Source organism: Felis catus, chromosome B3 (genome assembly GCF_018350175.1).
Source record: "Felis catus isolate Fca126 chromosome B3, F.catus_Fca126_mat1.0, whole genome shotgun sequence".
Classification (NCBI taxonomy): Eukaryota; Metazoa; Chordata; class Mammalia; order Carnivora; family Felidae; genus Felis; species Felis catus.
This window is the reverse complement of record NC_058373.1, coordinates 96,509,567-96,524,710: the sequence shown is the minus strand read 5'-3', so window position 1 is coordinate 96,524,710 and position 15,144 is coordinate 96,509,567. Positions and strand designations below refer to the sequence as shown.

Sequence of the window (15,144 nt, the reverse complement as noted above, 5' to 3'; positions counted from 1 at the left end):
TTATTTTAATTCATTTGGTCATCAAAGCTAATAGAAGAATCCAATGATCAATATACTTGATAGCTAGGATGATGAGTATATTTATAGAGGAACAACTTCTCATTCATTCACTTGAGTTGAGTTGCAATTAAATAAATTATACTGTTTAGCAGGATCATGTTTTAAAAATTCCTGACATAAATCTATTTTGGACTCATGGAATCAGAATCCTTCACGGAGATTATAGTTTAGAGAAAAAAAATTATCAGACAAATAATTAAAACTGACAACTGCGATAAAAGAAAACAGAGAAGTATTTGATTTATAATACATGTTTTAGAGAGATAATGAGAAATTGAACTTTGAGCAGAGATCTGAAGAAAGAGTCCAAGTTAACTAAGGCAGTGCATACAGGGCAGAGAAAAGGAGGCTAACGGAACAGCCTTTGCAAAGCTAATTCTTGAAGCTACAGGAAATACCGTACGCTTAAACAATGAACATATACAAACACTGCTGGAGAAATTTACACAAGTTTGTGACCACAACAAGATAAGGTGTGAGTATTAACATAGAGCCTCATATGCCATGTAAGTAGTTTTGTTTTCAATTTCAAGAGCAATAGAAAACTATTTAAAAAAATATTTAGAGAAGGGGCACCTGGGTGGCTCAGTCGGTTGGGTGTCTGACTTCAGCTCAGGTCATGATCTCACAGCTTGTGAGTTCGAGCCCTGTGTCAGGCTCTGTGCTGACAGCTCAGAGCCTGGAGCCTGCTTCGGATTCTGTGTGTGTGTCTCTCTCTCCCCTCCTCCACTCATGCTCTGTCTCTCTCTGTCTCAAAAATAAATAAACTTTAAAAAATATTTAGAGAAGAAGATAGATTCACTTTTGGAACATGTTTCATGTAAGTTATGATTAAGATTTTCAAGTAAAGTGGTCAGGTGGAAACTAGAAACTGCTGATTTCTTAAAATTGAGGTATAATTGACATAGAATTTTATATTCATTTCAGGGCTACAGCATACTATATATTGCAGAATGATCATTATAGTAAGTCTAGTTAACATCCATCATCACACATGGTTAAAAAATTTTTAAACATTTATTTACTTTGAGAGAGAGTGTGTGCACATGAGGTAGGGAGGGGCAGAGAGAGAGAGAGGGAGAGAGAGCCCCAGGCAAGCTCCACCCTTAACATGGAGCCAGATGTGGTCCTTGATCTCATGATTGTGAGATCATGATCTGAGTCAAAATCAAGAGTTGGATGCTCAACGGACTGAGCCACCCAGGCACCCCTAAATTTTTTCTTGTGATGTGAACTTTTAAGATTTATTCTCTTAGCAACCTTTAAGTATACAGTACGGTATTACTAACTATAGTCACATGCTTTACATTGTATCTTCATGACTTATTTTACAACTGGAAGTTTGTGCCTTTTGACCACCTTTAATCCATTTCTCTCACCACCTGCCTTTTGCCTCTGACACAAACAATCTAATCTGTTCTCTGTATCTATGAGTTCAGGTTTTTTATACTGTTTTTCAGATTCTATATATATTATGGTATTCCTTTTTCTCTGACTTATTTCATTTAGCATAATGCTCTCAAGCTTCATCCATGTTGTTCCAAAAGCAAGATTTCCTTCTGTTTTATGCCTCAATGACATTCCATTGTGCATGGTGTGTATGTATACACGTGTCATATTTTCTTTATCCATTGATGGATACTTAGGTTATTTCCATATCTTGAATAATTGTGAACAATGTTGCAATAAACCTAAGGACTCTTCTATTTTTAATTTTTTTTCAGGAGCCATCACACTTTTCTATAGTGACTGCACCAATTTGAATTCCCAAAAGTACACAAGGATGGTCTTTTCTCTGTATCCCCGTCAACATTTGCTATTTCTTGCCTTTTTGATACTAGCCATTCTAAGCGATTTGAGGTAAGATACCTCATTGTAGTTTTACTTTGTATTTCCCTGATAATTAGTGGTGTTGAACATCTTTACATATACATGTTGGTCATTGTATGTCTTTTGGGAAAATGTTTATTCTATTTTTAATGGGATTTTTGTTTTGTTATTAATTTGCATATTAACTTACATACTTTATTAATTTACATTTATTTACATGTTATTAATTTACATGTTATTAATTTACATATTTTGGATATTAATCCCTTATCAAATTTGGAAATGTTTCACCCATTTTATTTACCTCAACCCCCTACTTCAGACAACCACCAATCTGTTCTGTACTTATGAGTTTAGGTTTTGTTTTTGTTTTTTGTTTTTTTAAGATTCCACATGTAAGTGAGATCATATGGTCTTTGTCTTTCTGTGACTTATTTCACTTAGTGTAGTGCCCTCAGGGTCCATCCATATTGTTCCGAATGGCAAGATTTCTTTTCTTATGTATGAAAGAAATTGATGATCTAAATGAAAAAAAACATTCTTAATCTCTTTTTTTAAAAGAGGGCATAGAGCATATTCCTAATTTATATGTTATGCACTTATGCCCAGAAGGAAAAGAACAAGATTTTAACTTTTTTGGGAAAAAATGCAAAAGCTTATACATTCAGAAAAACATAGATATCTCTTTAAATATTATTTCTTGAGGGGCACCTGGGTGGCGCAGTCGGTTAAGCGTCGGACTTCAGCCAGGTCACGATCTCGCGGTTCGTGAGTTCGAGCCCCGCGTCAGGCTCTGGGCTGATGGCTCGGAGCCTGGAGCCTGTTTCTGATTCTGTGTCTCCCTCTCTCTCTGCCCCTCCCCCGTTCATGCTCTGTCTCTCTCTGTCCCAAAAATAAATAAAAAAATTGAAAAAAAATAAATATTATTTCTTGGGTAAGATCTTATCAAGCCAACTAATAAGAAAAACAGACTTTTAAAAGTTACTGTTGTGCTGTATAGGATAGAATGATTTCTCTTGTCTAGGTGTCCAAAAAGATTCCCCTTCAACCAATAATATTTGCAAGGGCAAAATTAACAGAAAATGAAATATAGTTACACAATTTGCACACCTCGTTATACTGAACAAAGCATATAGCTTAATCTATTGATGTAGAATTGAATAATCTCAATTTATAACTTTATCGTAACTTTTTAAATTTTTTTAATGTTTATTTATTTTTGAGAGAGATAGAGAGCATGAGTTGGGGAGGGTCAGAGAGAAAGGGAGGCCCAGAATCTGAAGCAGGCTCCAGGTTCTGAGCTGTCAGCACCGAGCCTGACTTGGGGCTCAAACCTATGAACCATGAGATCATGACCTGAGCCAAAGCCTGAGACTTAACCAACTGAGCCACCCAGGTGCCCCCAATTGTAACTATTTTTATGACACAGATTAGGGTCTGTTTTTCTGTACTGGTCAGGAAAAGAAACTTGTTTTTCTGAGACTCATTTTTGTTGACAGTTTTAAACAACTGTCAAAAAAAAAAAAAAGGAGACACGAACTGTTACAAATGTAATATAAAATATACAATACCCTGCTTCTACCACATATAGGTCTACAGTTCTGAGGAGAGGACTTATCTGGTCATTTGTAGAAATGATCCAGACACCAAGGCATGCATGGCATCATCTTGCAAAACTGTAGTATGAGAAAGAATGAGTAACAACCTCCCATTTCTCTGTCCAGGCTGCTGGGAGAGGGACCAGGCAAATTGTCCTCTCTGGCTTCTCTCCTGGGCTAGCTTCCAGATGAACTCAGTGATCATAGAGATGTCAGCAAGAGAGTTGAGGACAGTATGAGAGAGGAACCTGGGCGCTTCTTCCTAGCTTCCACCCAAGTCTGGGCAGTAGCTGCAAACCTTCAGGGCTGTAGCTCCTCCCAGACAGCCAGTCCTCAATGACTTCTGCTCAATGGGCTCTGCCAACACTATTTCCTCCCTTGCTTTTTCAGCATCAGGCATGGTAATATCTCAACATCCTTTGCTCTTGCCTGTACTTCTGTACACAAACTTTTCCATAAAGTCTCTTCAGCTGAACCCTCGGAAGTTAATTCTGTGTGGTACTGAAACAAATCAATCTGTTTTTTCTCTTCACCATCACAGATGACTAACGTGACATGAGTCTCCTCACCTCCTCCTATAGGTCTCTGACACCAACACAGATTACAACTCCACGTGGGCTCCTGGGCTTCCGGCCACTGCAGTGGCTGCGTTAGGTACATGGTCTGGAGTCAAAGTCGCAGAAACTGAAAAGTTGCTATCCTTGATTCTGGAGATTTCTAGCATTTGCGGCTCATGTGACGTGAATCTGAGCTTTCTCCTTTCGTGTCATGCTTAATTGCACATTGAGGAAAGATTGGGCTGGGTGTAGAAATAATTTCAGCAAGGTTGCTTGGGTAGAGAATTATTACAATTTACCTACTCTTACTGAGGCTTCACTATTCCAGCTGTTAGGGCAAAGAAAGCTTGAGTCTGTAAATTAAATATGAAACAGGGTCTTGTTTGTTAAAATCCAATGAATTCTGTAAGGGGAAACGATAGACAGAATAATAGTCTTTTAGTAACTTTCCTAGGGAGAGCTCTCCCTAGGGAGAGAGGGCAAAAAGCAGCTTGATACTGTCATTTATAAGTAGACGTATATATCTGGTCTTCATCTGCTCCTGGCACAGAGCTCCTGATAGCCTGAGAATTTCCTAAGTGAGGAGAGCAATAAAGGTGTCTTTTGTTACTCATGACAAGCCCCTTTCATCTACACCCAGTTATGTTAATCAGGGGACTTTTGGAAAGCTCCTAAGATGGAGAGCTAGTTGCCTGGGAAGCCAACTGTAACTGACGGGTGGAATTTTCTTCCCACTCCCAGGACTCTTAGGAGGGGAGAGGCTGGAGGTTAAGTCAGTCACCAATAGCCAATGATTCAATCAATCATGCATACATAATGACAGCTTCATATATAACCCTGAACTATGGCTTAGAGAGCTTCCTGGTTGGTGAACACAGGGAGGTACTGGGGGGCTAGAATATGTGGAGGGAACTTGGAAGTCCTGTGCCCCTTCCCACACATCTTTGTCCTATGTGTCTCCTCCATCTAGCTTCCTTGAATAGGATACATTTTCTGTAATTATTTTTTTATCTCTCTAGATTTATTGAGGTATAATTGACATATAACAGTTGCATATAAAGTGTACACCATGATTTGATACGTGTATCCTCCGTGACATGATTACTACCATCGGGTTAATTAACATATCCATCACCTCATGTAATTATTACTTCTGTATGTGTGTGTCGAGAATACTTATGACCTACTGTCTTAGCAAATGTCAAGTATACAACGCAGTATTGTAAACTTTAGTCACCATGTTGTACATTAGATCCTAAGAAGTTCTTCACCTTAAAACTGAAGGCTTGAGTTCTATCCTTTTATAATAAATCCGTAATCTAGTAAGTAAAATGTTTTCCTGAGTTCTAGGAGCTGCTCTAGCAAACAAGTAAGTTCAAGGAGGGTGTTGTGGGAATTTCTGATTTATTGTTTATTCATTTTATTTGAAGTTTATTGGTTATTTTTAGAGAGAGAGGGAGAGAGAGGCGTGTGTGACAGGGGGATGGGGCTAAGAGAGAATCCCAACCAGGCTGGGACACTCAACCAACTGAGCCACCTAGCCACCCCACAGGAACCTCTGATTTATAGCCTGTTGCTCAGATGTACAGGTGCCAACCTGGACTCGTGATTGGTGTCTGAAGTGGATGGAGGGGGAGACAGTCTGTAGGAATGACCGGTTATCCTGTGTGATCTGATGCTATCTCCAGATACATAGTGTCAGAATTGAGTTCAACTGTAGGACACCTTGCTGGTATCACAGAATTAGGTAGTATGAGGAACCCCTTTGGTGGCCAGGATGGCAGAAGTAAAGTGGAGTTACAGCACTGAGAGTAGAGGAGAGACACCTCTGTTTTTCTTTCAGACAAGGTTTTTCCTTATCTACAAAATTGTGGATAGACAGGCATGGTGCCACTCAAGAGAGAGAAAACCGGGTACAAGATGTACCCCACTCAGATGGGGACAAACCTCATTAAGATATTGTTCTCTAGGAGGTCCTAATTATGTGTTTTATAAGAGCAAGCAGTGTTATCTTAACCATAAAGACTGACTGTCCATATATTTATCTATAACAAGCCCTGAAGAGTCTTATTTATTTGGGATGTGAAGACATTTAAAAAGAGAGAGGTTGTTGAGAGTGATTAAATGTACCCTATCAGATAAAAACTCTGCACAGATAATTAAATAAGTAATGACAAGTGATGCCAACCCTCACATTTCAGGGTGGATGAAACATCCTTAAAAAACTTTCCAGAGCCCTACAAGACCAAGTTCAATTTCCCTCCTACATGTCAGCATTTTACGCAAAGCTGCACTCGACACCAACAAGCATTACCTGATCATTTGCATGTCCCCACAAGATGACAGAAGCCATTACAGCATTATATGCCCAGTACTTAGCACATAACTGAAAGGACAGTAAAAATAAATTAAATATTTTTTAAATAATTAGGAGACAGTACCAGTACTATTTTTTTCCAATATTTTCTTGCTAGGGAATTGGAAAAACTACCTCGCTAACAAAAATGCCTTTATTCTAGACTCATTCATTTCTTCTTTGAAAGTGTTTAAGGGTTCTGCATTGCTTACAAAATAAAGGCCAAACTCTTCAACTTGATATCCTTCTTGATTGGATGCCATCTTATTTCCTGCCATTGTGTACTATGCATCCAAGAGTTCAATCACACTGAATTTATATAGAACTTCTCTACCTTGCATTTGAAAATGTTGCTTCTATATAAGATTTCCTACCTTTACCTTTTCCTCGAATTCCTACTGATCTGTCTAGGTCCAGTTCAAATTCCCTTCGCTGTGAATACCTCAGCCCAGACAGATTTAGCTTATTTTCTCCCATAGAGCTTTTATCTTTGGTCAAAATAGTTGTCCAAGAAGTTGAACCTAGTGGGTAATCCAAAGGACACTCTGTTTCATAGTAACTGTCCCTCAAACTCCTACTGTTCCCAAAGTGTTGGCTGGCTAGATGCTCTGCTTCTATTCCTGGGGGTCTATACCCTTCCCTCTGATTACATTTATGATACATAATACCACATAGTATTCTTAAGGAAATAAAGAAGTGAAGAGGAAGGAAGGAAGGAGCAGTAAAGATAACCAAATATAATTATATTTTATATGTTTACCTCTTATTGAAAGTGACATCCCGTTTTTAAATGAAATGAATACAAAATTTAAACTAAGAAAAAAAGTAAGCAAATTGAGTTCACCCATTTCTCCTATGCCCTCCTCCCTGCCTCTGGCAACTATGAATCTGTTCTCTGTATCTATGATCTTGGTTTGTTTTTGTTGTTGTTTAGATTGCATATATAAGAGAAATTGTATGGTATTTATCTTTCTCTGATTTATTTCACTATCTTTTAATTCTATCTTTTATCTATCTTGTTCTATGTTTGTAATAGTAACTTAAGTTCCTCACTTACTACATCTATTTAGTTCCCTTGTTAAGTGAACTTTGATGTTACTTGTTTGGCTAGAAAGATGTTCCTTTAAGTGAAAAATCTTAAGATTTTTCTCTTCTATATTCCTTATCTGTAAAATAAGAATTGGACTAAGTAATCTTTAATTTATCTTGCTGCTAAGATTCTCTGAATTGTACTTATACTTTGGCCAGAGTGGTTAAATAGGTGGGGAATTGAATTCAAGAAGGGTAAAGAAAGAAATAGGTATTGATCTGAATCTTAAAAGATGGACAGATTTTTAACAGGGGAAGTTAGAAATCAAGCCCATTCTGGGTGGGAAGAACAGTGGAAGCAAATTGCATGGAAGTAGAATAGTAGACAGATTTATAAATAAGAATTAGCCTCATTAAAGCCTGGGAAATCTTTCTCTGTCTCTCTAGGTGTCTGATATAGGTGGTCTACAAACCACACGGAGTGATATTGAGCATGAGGCAGGGGTGGGAAGCTGAGTAAGTCATTACAGAATTCAGTACATTAAGGGAGCTCAGCAGCTCACAGCAGCAATAATCTCAACTCCTCTGAGAATCTCCTTTTCTTCCCCCCCCATTCCTTTCCCGTGATTTAAACATTGGCTTATTATTTTAGCCTTGTTATTCTAAGTGGTTTATTATTCTTGATGAATAGTGAATTATTCTAATGGTGCTTATTATTCTGTTCATTACAACTTGAGGCTGATTAGGAGTGAATAGCTGCTAAGGAGCTGTTCCAATAGCAAAATTAGATTTCTACATTTTTATGGTGCTTATTGTTCAGTGTTAGTAATCGTCTTGGTAGTTTCCATCACTTAACCATCTCTCTCTGCTTTAAACTACAAAGATGTAGTCCAGTGATTCCAAAACAAAGAACTGTCTTTATGGAGTAACAAGAATCCTATTTCAAATGACTTTTCATTTAACAGGGTGTTTTCAAACTTTCAAAAACTCTCTCACAAACATGCTTCTTTTCTAATCAATAGAATATGGCAAAGATAATGCAATGATACAGCGTTGCTTACCTTATGATACATATAAATAAGGCTTTGTCTTAGTAGCATGCACTAAAGAGACTACAAACATCAGCTCATGCCCACGGGGTTCCAACTATTTATAATCTTCCCTTTCTGCCTGCCTGTCCTCTGAACTTCTGGCTTGCTTAGTCAGTCCCTTATTATACATAATATGTACATAATATATGTACATACATATACATGTATGTCCTACTGCTTTCCTGGCTGAGCCCTAATACCCTCTTCACCCCATGTTATTACTATTACAGCATTTGCATTCATTTTTTCCCTTTATTTTATTTTATTTTATTTTATTTTATTTCATTTGCTTTCTGTTTTAGATGAATCATTGACTTTCTAGTTTTCTGTAAGGATTAATTCAACAATTTAAAATGTTGATCTTGGGTGCCTGGCCAGCTCAGCTGGAAGAGCATGAGACTCTTAATCTTGGGGTCATAAATTCGAGCCCCATGTTGGATGTAGAGATTATTAAAAAAATAAACAAATAAATAAAATGTTGTTATATATTATGTCCTATGGAATTAAGTGATTGGACTGTGATTAGACACATATACTAGAAGGTATTATTTTAGGTCGTTAATACATGCTGCTTACAGACATCACTAGGAAATGGAAGAAGGAAATCGTAGGAAGGGCAACATATAATGATTATTCTTTAAATTATTTTTCAATTTACCTATTATATTAAGAAACAAAGTTCCATGCCACTAATAATGCCACATAACTGATTTTTCTGGTTTTTAGGTCCCAGGCTTGTTCATTTTCTCTTAATCATAATGGAAAGAAAGCATTTGCTTTACTTCACCCCTTTATGTATGGAACCTCCATACTAATGTAACACAGGCTTCTGATGATGCTGTTCATTTTTTTCATTTGAGTTCTCTCACAGATTCCTTCTCACCTACATAATTTGGACTTATTTCACTCTAGCCTGTAGTATGTCTGTCACCATAGGGTTTCAGCTCACTGTTGATCTAAGTAAGCCTTAGATCCCCTTACTTTCCCTTTTCTGGAACTCTTTTCATTGTTGTTTTGCTTAACTACAAATAGTAATTTTCTTTTCCAGAGAAGGATTGTGCATACTAGATTTGTTGAATCCCTGTGTGTTTAAAAAAATAGGTCTTTATATTTGATAGACACAACTTTCAATTTGCTGTTTGGCTAAATATAATAATTTTAATTTTATCTTTTATTTTTTAAAATTTACATCCAAATTAGTTAGCATATAGTGCAATAGTGACTTCAGGAGTAGATTCCTTAGTGTCCCTTCCCCATTTAGCTCATTCCCCCCTCACACAACCCCTCTAGTAACCCTCACTTGGTTCTCCATATTTATGAGTCTCTTCTGTTTTGTCCCCCTCCCTGTTTTTATATTATTTTTGTTTCCCTTCCCTTATGTTCATCTGTTTTGTCTCTTAAAGTCCTCATATGAGTGAAGTCATATGATTTTTGTCTTTCTCTGACTAATTTCACTTAGCATAATACCCTCCAGTTCCATCCCCATAGTTGCAAATGACAAGATTTCATTCTTTTTGATTGCCGAGTAATACTCCATTGTGTGTGTGTGTGTGTGTGTGTGTGTGTGTGTGTGTATATATATATATATATATATATATATATATATACACCATATTTTCTTTATCCGTTCATTCATTGATGGACATTTGGGCTCTTTCCATACTTTGGCTATTGTCGATAGTGCTGATATAAACATGGGGGTGCATGTGTCCCTTCGAAACAGCACACTTGTATCCCGTGGATAAATGCCTAGTAGTGCAATTGCTGGGTTGTAGGGTAGTTCTAGTTTTAGTTTTTTGAGGAACCTCCATACTGTTTTCCAGAGTGGCTGCACCAGCTTGAATTCCCACCAGCAATGCAAAAGAGATCCTCTTTCTCCACATCCTTGCCAACATCTGTTGTTGCTTGAGTTGTTAATGTTAGCCATTCTGACAGGTGTAAGGTGGTATCTCATTGTGGTTTTGATTTGTATTTCCCTGATGATGAGTGATGTTGAGCATTTTTTCATGTGTCAGTTGGCCATCGGGATGTCTTCTTTGGAGAAGTGTCTCTTCATGTCTTTGCCCATTTCTTCACTGGATTATTTGTTTTTTGGGTATTGAGTTTGATAAGTTCTTTGTAGATTTTGGATACTAACCCTTTATCTGACATGTTATTTGCAAATATCTTCTCCCATTCTGTTGGTTGCCTTTTAGTTTTGCTGATTGTTTCCTTAGCTGTGCAGAAGCTTTTTATTTTGATGAGGTCCCAGTAGTTCATGTAAATATAATAAGTTTTTATGTTTAAATAATTTTGATTCACCATATTAAAATAAGTATTTCAAATTCTTCTTTTTCACAAGTCTGAGGTCATTCTCACCTTTTTTTCTTTTGAAGACAAGTTCATCTTCCTTTAGAAGTGTTGCATTCACACCAAAGTTATATGAAAGTTGCATGTGCTTCATATCTCACCAAAACTTAGCATTGCCACTCTAAGAAGAATTTCTAGTCTTTTTTTAATGGGTAAGTAGTGACATATCGTTTTGACTTATATTTATATTTAGTTAATGACTAATGATTTGGAGCATCTTTTCCTGTGTGTCTCTGCCATGCATCTGAAATGTCTACTCAGATCTTTTGCCCTTTAAAAAAAGTTTAATGTTTATGTTTCAGAGAGAGAGAGAAAGAGTGAGTGAGTGAGTGAGAGAGAGAGAGAGAGAGAGAGAGAGAGAATATACAAGCAGGGGAGGGGGAGAGACTCTGAGCTGTCTGCACAGAATCTGATGTGGGGCTTGAACTCACAAAGCCTGAGATCATGACCTGAGCCGAAGTCAAACACTTAACCAATGAGACACCCAGGCCCCCCAGATCTTTTCCCTTTTAAAAATCAGTTTGGTTGCTGGGTTCTTGTTATTCAGCTATAAGAATTCTTCATACATCCTAGATATTATATTAGTCACTTTAAACTTAACAGATCCATCACTGAAGTCTTGATTATCTGCTTTTTTCCTTACCAACCCTGTTCATCTTCCAATTATTTCCATCTCAGTAAATAATTCAAGTAAAACTGCTTAAATATTCCTTTTCCATACCCAACATCCAACTCATCCTCTAATATTTTCAGGAAAAGGTAATATTTTTTTAACATCACTAAATCCAACCTAGTCTAAGCCAAAATCATTTCTCAATTACCATACTATCATTGCTTGCAAAATTATCTCTCTCCTTTCAGTCTTCCTTCTCTACAGAACCAGAGTATTTTTTTAAGCCACACAATTCTCTTGCTGTAACTCTTCCTCAAATACTTCTCATTTCAATTAGATTAGATTTCAAAGTCAATATCAGCACCTAAATAATCACTTCTAGAGTTGTACATATACAGGTGCTAATTCAAACTTTAGGATGCGTAAAAATCACCTAGAAAACTTGGTAAAACAGGTCCCTGGTATCAGTCTTATAGATTCTAATTTGGTAGGTCTGGGGTGGGGACCAAGAATGAGCTCTCAGAGAGTGCTGACACTGACATCCATGGACCATATACTTATATACATGACATGTCCCCTTCCAAACTTCCAGACCCACCTATATTTAGGCCATCTGAACCTTTTTTTTCCCCTCTTGTATGTAGCAACATTTCAATCTCAGGACTTTTTCTCTGTTTTCATCCTCTTTCCATTGATTCTCCTCTGTACACCCCAAGGCTATTTTTCGTCATTCAGTTTTTATTCATAGGTCATCTCCTGAAGGCCCATGTCCAGTGTCTGTTCCTCACTGTTCATAACTAATGCCATAAGTCTGTAATTCATTATTTAATTATTCTATACTTATTTTCTTATTAGTATTTATCACTACTTGAAATTATCTTATTTCGTTATTTATATGTTAATTGGCATCTTGACCCCCCACCTCACCCCCAACACTAGGAAAGAAATGTCAAACAGGGACTTTATGTTGTTCAATACTGTATCCTGAATATATGGTTTTCAATATGCACATATGTATTTGTTGAATGAATAAAAATGGGAATAAAAATGGGAATCCTTAGGATGCCCACAGAATAATAGCAGGAGACAATCTGAATGACCTAGGCAGAGATTAATTCATTTAGAGCTTTGTGTCATTAAGACTCATCTAATAAGGTATGATGAGGAGAAATGTTACTTAAGAACATATTTCCATTTCTCCTCCTGGATCTTAGATATCTCTCTCCAAGATATTGTTTGGCATTGTTTATCATCTACCACTTTAGCAGAGTGTGTAAGCTTGATATGCACCAATTATTTGGAAAAGACCCAGAAGCACTTTAGTGAAGAAAAGAAGGTAGAGAAATACCTTTCAGTATTTCCCACAGTGATTACAAGAGACACGTGTGTGTGTGTGTGTTCCAACTGTAAACCACTCACCTATGTTTCTCTATAACTAAGTACTTCTAGATCCTAGAGTTACAGACTTACAATGTCCCTCAACCTTCCTGAAAGTCTAATAATTTTGGATTGATGTAGCACTGTGAAGCAAAATAGGAAATCATATTGTCATCAACACCTTAGCAGTAGGATAACCAAAGGAATCCTACACATCATGTCTTGTTGATACATTATGGTTATGGATTTTCCCTCTATTAATATTAGCTCACCTCAACTGCTTAAAATATCCTCTTAGGAAATTGTAATTACTGAGAAGTTTTGAGACCTAACATTTGGAACTTCAGGTGAGTTGTATTTTGTTTATTTTAAACAAACATACAATAGGAGTTGTAAATACTTAAATCAAGTTTAGAATGTAAGGCTAGAAAATTTAACCAGGTAACTTTTATGTTGTAATTTTGCATTATTTTGACAGAGTGATTTCTGACCTGTGTTCCATAGTCTCAAATGTTAATGAAAATGTCACTTATATTCATGACTGAATGACAGATATGTTTTCAAAGTACAACAAATGTGGGCTGTCAGTAAATATGGTACAGTAGTTGGGCCACTGTTTAAGAGAAGAAGTATATATTAATGCAAAGATAAACACAATATGTTTTCTTTGTTAAAACTTCTGGGAAGAAACTAACCAGTAATTCCCCCACTCTTATTAAATGAAGCAAAGAAGAACCATGGGTAAATATATAATTTTGTATCTCAGAGAAATAATTTAATGCAGGGTATGTAGTCAAAACTAAGTCTTAAGATTATAGTCACTATTTCTCTGATGTTCATACTAGTCATCTGAACATTTGATATTTATAACTTTCCTCTCCCATTCTTCAATACTACAATGGCTATTAAAATGTCTAATCTTATCCTCTAATGACAAACTTCAATGAGATTCTATTTTTTAAAAAAAATTAATGTTTATTCATTTTTGAGAGACAGAGAGAAGGAGAGCAAACAGGGGTGGGGCAGAGAGAGAGGGAGACACAGAATCTGAAGCAGGCTCAAGGCTCTGAGCTCTGAGCTGTCAGCACAGAGCCCGACATGGGGCTTGAACTCACAAATGAAGGGATCATGACCTGAGTTGACTGAGCCATCCAGGCTCCCCAGTGAGATTCTATTTTAAAACACTGGGACATATAAAAGAAAAGACAACATTAAGTCTCCCAAGCTAAACTTTATAGATATTATTTCCACTTGCGTTCTCTGATTTCAACCTGTCAATTACGCAATTAAATAAGCATTGTAGATATTCAATGTTTGACTTCAATCTTAGAAGGGATGCGAATGTTTCTACTCTTAGTTCTAATTAATAAATCCAAGGTTTAAGAATACCAGTTTTCTGTGATCTGTGGAATGACTAAGTCATGAATTGCAGACTAAGTATGTTAAAGCTTTCAAAATGCAATAAACAGAAAGCTTTGATGTTTCTAGCCTCTTAGGAAGCATTATGGTCCTCTTATGTCATTGTTAGTAGACTAATATTCCCATACTTCTCTACTCAAAATTTATGGAAGTTTTATTTCTCCCCCATAGACTTTCAGATCACACTGGAAAGCTCATCATATCAAATTATTCAACCACTCCTGTCTTACAAGCATGAAAATATGTCTGCACAATTTTTCACTAGTAGAAGCACACACTGGTTTAAAAATCTGTCTTCCATTTTCAACAATCCAAACTTTATTTCTATGGAAACAGGACTTTATAGCCTGCAGGAAATGTTAACCCAGCCTCTAATGCTAGTGGCTGGGAGCTGACTTCCATTTCTTTTCCCAGTGAAAATAGATGTCAAAACAGTTAGGACCAAGGAAAGGTCTTGAAATGCTTCTTAGAAAAAATTTATCTTATTGCAGTTGATCCAATTTCTTTAGGACAAGATGCTAAAGGCAACCAGATATTGAGAATGAAACTACCGACTCATTTTAACTCCAAGGTGTCAAGCCAGTTCTATGAGTAAGTTGTTGTATAAAGCAAAAGAACACTTGGTTTTTGGCTTCCAAAAATATTAAGGCATTATACATAGAAAAGCTGTGATTTAAAACTGCACTTTTTATATTTTTTCAACGTTTATTTATTTTTGGGACAGAGAGAGACAGAGCATGAACGGGCGAGGGGCAGAGAGAGAGGGAGACACAGAATCGGAAACAGGCTCCAGGCTCTGAGCCATCAGCCCAGAGCCCGACGCGGGGCTCGAACTCACGGACCGCAAGATGGTGACCCGGCTGAA

General features: G+C 36.9%; 1 long non-coding RNA gene across 1 annotated transcript in view; it reads left to right on the top strand.

The window, feature by feature from the left end:
- LOC109500824 overlaps nucleotides 1-15,144 on the top strand; it is a 180,862-nt gene that overhangs the window by 108,024 nt on the left and 57,694 nt on the right. The window contains exons 6-9 of the long non-coding RNA XR_006599566.1: nucleotides 1,785-1,920; nucleotides 10,897-11,022; nucleotides 13,159-13,207; nucleotides 14,789-14,870. This is a non-coding gene — a long non-coding RNA (uncharacterized LOC109500824). The remainder of the gene's footprint in view (nucleotides 1-1,784; nucleotides 1,921-10,896; nucleotides 11,023-13,158; nucleotides 13,208-14,788; nucleotides 14,871-15,144) is intronic.